Source organism: Benincasa hispida, chromosome 12 (assembly GCF_009727055.1).
Source record: "Benincasa hispida cultivar B227 chromosome 12, ASM972705v1, whole genome shotgun sequence".
Taxonomy (NCBI): domain Eukaryota; kingdom Viridiplantae; phylum Streptophyta; class Magnoliopsida; order Cucurbitales; family Cucurbitaceae; genus Benincasa; species Benincasa hispida.
The window spans coordinates 2764074-2770073 of record NC_052360.1 but is presented as its reverse complement, the minus strand read 5'-3'; positions in this window follow the sequence as shown (position 1 = coordinate 2770073).

The window sequence follows — 6000 nt, the reverse complement described above, 5'->3', positions numbered from 1 at the left end:
GATACAGTATGGTCACAAGTGTTGTCATGCCACAATGATGTTTCTATTGATGATTGTCCCATTAGTCCTGGTAAATGTGAATGACCCAAGAGGCAGTTCTCGATAATTGTGTCCCAATGTGAAATGAAGTTGTATGTCATCCTAAGGTTTAGGGTGGCATCCTTAAATATCGGTGGACACTCGATGGGCGTCAAAAAGCTAGTCTTGTCTCAGTTAGAAGACAGACTCATCCCGATTGGTGAACTTAACTAGTTCTTGACTCAAAAGGAAGCAGAAAGCTTACAGTGAATTTGATGATGTAGGACTGACCTCTTGATAGGTCAGAACTCATGTCGGTAAGGTCCCAACTCGATATGATGTATGGAATGATCGAGTGGTCGAGAACTAAGGTGAAAAAGATATGGTGGATTGTACAAAGAGGTGACATACATTACCAAGACAAGCTAAGTTCTAAGCGTCCAGTTGAGAACATATGGTTAAAACAATGTCACAAGCGAGCAAAAGTATGCTCTCCGGCACGAATAGTCAAACGGATCATCGATGCGAGTCATGAGACAAAAGATTACATAAGCTCGATTAAGAATGAAAGAATCTCGCTTGATGGTTCGACAAAGTAAGATGACTCGAGAAAAGAATGTATTGACTGGGACTAGCCTCTACGCTGGCCATGTTTGAGGAAAAGATCATGGCACCACACGGTTGGAGAAGTATGACCATGCACCTAATGCTCTCACCTATGGAGTGTGCCGTTGCTCGTGTCGATTGTGCATGCTTGTGCGCACTTACTGCTATTGGTTGTTGTGCGTGCGCCTAAGTGCACGTATGTGCCATGTACACTATTAGCCTTAGTCACATCTTAACACTCTCGTGTGTACCTCCTACACACCTAATGCTCGTGCAAACTTCCTATTAGCTTGTTATGCACTTGAGCCTTGCCCGCATGCGCACATGCTGCCAGTATGTTGCATGAACGCCTCATAGGGGCTTGTAGGATCTCACGTACTAGCATCATGCACACCTGTCAATGCGCATTGCCCTGCTCTTCGCCCATGTACTGCCCATGCACATGCCTTGGTACTATTGCTCGCGAGGTTCCATCAATTGTGCTAGTGCTAAAGAACTAAGGTCATGACACCTCGTTACCATATAAATTGGGCTAGGCACCACTTCAATAAGAATCCCCTAATGAAAACATTCCTGGAGGACTACAAAATCAACAACCCACAACCAAATGCGAACACAAAATTTTGAGGTACAGACAGAGGAATTTTTCCATGGACGAGTATAAATTTTGAGATAACCTTGGCATTTGCACAATCTTTATTTTTAGGTTTTTCGGTTTAGAGAGAGGAAATTTTGTCATGGACGAGAATGTTGGGATTCGTGTCCTAATTCTCCCATAGTTTCGTTGTTTGTAATGATACACATTGTTTTATGAATAATATAACTATTATTTCATTCTAGTATTTACTCATATCCAAGAAAAAAAGCTCCATGGTTATCTTATGTAAACTTAAGCATGTATATGTGATATACAAGTGGATCATGCCTTAAGTGATAACCTAAATAGGTCTGTAGTAAAAGGATTAAGGTGGGATACCTGATTCTAGTGACACTACGAATACAGTCCGCATTGTAGAGGTTTGCAAGTGTTGTAAACTACTACACATGGTAGATCCTGACCATTCATGTGGAGATGTGCAAGCGGGGGTGTCCTATACAAAGAGTTTGTATAAGACCGGACCACGAGATGACTAGACTTTGTATATAATGTCGTTGACACTAGAGACTTACATCTTACCTAAACGACCATAGGTGACACAAACTTAATCCTAAGTGTTTTGAGAACTCCTACCTTTGAGGGCGGTCCTTTGATTAGTATAGGTGAGAGTGGCCAGATTGTCAATTCAACATGCCTCATTTTGGGGACTTGTCTGATTTAAGAGCTGGGAACTCAATACACAAGATGGAATTCACTCTTTTCCTGAAGCAGGGGTAAGTAGAGAGATTGCTCCCTTAAGAGCTGATTCTGGGGCTTAAACATAGTGGCCACAGCTTCTCTTTGGAAGAGAGAACTCAGTCATAGTAGGACTATGACTTATGTTCATTATAGGCATCAGTTGTACTTAAGGAGTTAGATGTAACCATAGAGGCATAATGGTTATTGACCAAGCTGTACTTACGAGCGATCTGTGAAGGGTTGTTGCACTATTGATTGGTTAAGATGGATACATAAGATATTTGTGGTAAGGAGAGTTCAGCTGTCAGTCTTTAGTGAAGTACCTGGCAATTAACGGATGGTGGATCCAGTGACTAAAGAGTTTAGTTAGTTATTCGAGTACCGTTGGAGCTTCGAGATATAGGTCCATAAGGTCCCCTTGGTAACTCAATGGATTCAGCTGAGGACCAGTTCTTGGTGTTGATTTAAAATTTTCAAATTAATAAGAGGTAATTCGATTATATATGATATGATCGGTATGATATATGAGATATATCTAGTGGAGGATTAATTTAAATGAGATTTACATTAAGTACCATGGAATCAAAAAAGAGCTATGGTTTATATGTTTCATGAGATGAAATATTAAAACTATAGGTTATAAATATAGTATGGTATGTTAGTTATCATTTATATTTATAATAATATTAGTTATTAGATAATTAACTCATTTTCTCTAATAACCAATTGAGTGGGAGGTTATTGGTGGTCTCATGGTAACTGTGAGATAAAAGAAAAAACGTTTTCCTAATTTTAGTAATGAATGAATGTTGAAAATTGTTGATTTGAGATTTTCTCTCTCGAAAATATTCTCACGGAAGTTGTCAAGTAAATTGGATTTACTAAGCGACATCTTGGAGTTAGCTAAATGATTGTGGAGTGTTCAGTGTCTAAGTGATGAGCTAAACGATCGCATAGCTTTTGCTAGACAATCGCTTAGCTTTTCCTAAACGATTGGGCATCGACCTATACGATAGGTTCTTTCCATCTCCCACTTGCTCAATCGTTTACACGATTGTGTTTTCTCTTACTTTCTACCTCAAACCAAGTCCACCCAGAGCCCACCCTCTAGATTCTCACACCAAGAATACCAAGGTAGCCTTCTTGGTAGTGTCATACTCAACTCAACACTGTCGAGGTTTTGTGGAGGCCGTTCGTGTTGTTGGGATGTTCGTGACCAAGGCGATTACTGAGTTCGAGTGCGCGGTGATCGTGTAGTGTAGCAGTCATGTTGGACGAGCGTTCGGGTGTTGCTGTGATCGAGCGTTCGTGATCAAGGAGCATTGTGATGAGTCGACAAAAGTGCATTACTTTTGTCCTTGATCATTTGTAGAACATGCTGTAATTTCTGTATTTAAATGCATAATCGTATGTTTCTATTTGAGATTATAATTGTAAAGTTTATATACAATTGTAATTTGGAATGATCTTTCCACTACTCATGGAAATCCTCGTGTTCGATTTTCTTCAGAGAAAACATTTTGACTGACGCTCGTAAATTCTAAAATTTTGGGCATCTCAGTTAATTTTATTTATTTTTCATGCCCCACCTTTTTTTTTTCACCAAATATTTTATAGTCTATTTTCAAAAAGGCTATATTGAAAAGTTATAAAAAAAAAAAACATATTTCTTTTAGTGATAATAATGAGAAGAATTATTGAGGATTCAAATGGATAGCCATTGAAGAAGCAGAAGATTCTTCAATCTAATGAATTATCATGTGATGCTTGCTTTCAAAGAAAATTAATAATTAGACCGTCGCTAACTAAAATGGGGATTGAATCACCTGCATTTTTAGAATGAATTCATGGTGATATCTGTGGATCTATTAACCCACCAAGTGGACCATTTAGATATTTTATGGTATTAATATATGCATCTAGTAGATGGTCACATGTGTGCTTATTATCAAGTTGAAACTTCGCATTTTCAGGATTACTTGCTCAAATAATTAAGTTAAGAGCAGAATTTCATGCTTATACAATTAAAACTATTCGTCTTGATAATGCTGGTGAATTTACATCCCAAGCTTTTGATAATTATTGTATGTCAATTGGGATAAGTGTTGAATATTCTGGCTCATGTTCATACACAAAATGGTTTAGCTTAATCATTTATAAAATGTTTGCAATTAATTGCTAGATCATTGTTTATGAGAGCTAAGCTTCCTACATATGTATAGGGTCATGCTATATTGCATGTTGCATCATTTATATGTATTATGCCAGTAGCTTATCATAAGTACTTATCGTTACAATTAGCTTACGACCATGAGCCAAATATTTCTCATCTAAGAATTTTTGGATGAGCAGTATATGTTCCAATTGTTGCACCACAACGTACTAAAATGGGTCCTCAAAGAAGGTTAGGAATATATGTTGGATATGATTCCCCATCAATATTAAATATCTTAAACCCATGACAGATGACGTCTTTACTACACAATTTTCAGATTGCTATTTTAATGAGAAAAAATTTTCAACATTAGGGGGAGGAATTAAGAAGTTAGAAAAAAGAAATTACATGGAATGCATCGTTATTGTCTTACTTAGATCCTTGTATAGATCAATGTGAACTTGAAGTTTAAAAATAATTCATTTGCCAAAAATAGAAAATCAACTACTAGATGCATTTATAGATTCTAAGAAAGTAACTAAGTCACATATACCAGCTACAAATGTTCCACTGAATATTGATATCCCAACACAACAAAATGTTACTAATGAGTTTGGGACACACTAGAAGCGTGGTAGACTAGTGATTTCAAAGATAAATATCCACGAAAAAAGGAAAAATAGTCAATAGTAAAAAAGACTTAGTTGGGGATATAAATACCCATGAAGAAATCCTTGACATGACTAATGAGGTGTTGGAGTTAATATCCTAAATCGAGTGTATCTTGTAGTTTGTAAAGACAAATTATATATCTAATAAAATAAGAGGTATTTTATTAATGTTTAGACTACATTAAATCAATCCAATAAACTAAGATTCAATGTTATTTTATGAAGCGTAAACATGTATGTAGAGACATACAGGTAGATCATGTTTAAGTGATAACCTAAACGGTCTATAGTGGATGGATAAGGCTAGGTACCTTGTCCTAGTGACATTATGAATACGACCAGCTTTGTAGATGTTACAATTATTGTAAAGTACTACAAATGATCTGATCCTGATTGTTCATGTGGAGACATACGAGCGGGGGTATTCTATACAAAGAGTTTATATAAGGCCGAACTGCAAAATGAAGAGTCTCTCTATATAACACCGTTGCTAGAAGAGACTTACATTTCACTAGAATGACCATAGCTGACTTGACCTTGATCCTGAGTAAGTTATGAACTTCTATCTATGAGGGCAATCCTTTGATTTGTATGGGTGAGAGTGGCCTTGTTAGCCGACTCAACAAGCCTACCATTTTGGGGACTTGTCTGAGTAGGGAGCTGGAAACACAACTACACAAGATGAAATTTGCTCCTTTCCCGACCTTAGGGAAAGTAGATAAATTTCTCCCTTAATAGCTGATTTTGGATCTTAAACATTGAGGCCTCAATCTTTCATTGGCCCGAGAGGTGTTAGTTTATAGTTGGACTATAAACTGTTTGTTCATTAGAGAGATCAGTGGTATTTGAGGAGTTAGATGTAATTATAGGGATAAAATGGTATTTTGACCCAACTATAGTCATGAGCAATTTGTGAATAGTCAACTCACTGTTGATTGGTTATATCGATGGACACGAAAATAAATTTACAGTGCGAAGAGTGTAGTTATCGGTCTTAGTGAAGTGACTAGTAGTTAATGAAAATTGATTAATTTAATTAAAGAGTTTAATTAATTATTCTTATATCATTGGAGCTTCTAATCTGTAGATCCATAAGGTCCCTTTGTTAGCTCATTAAAGGATATATAAGAGGATTGGTTGTTCAAATCAATTGCATATTAATGAGATTAATATAATATGGTTAATTATAGATCTGATCTATAATTAAGAGAGAA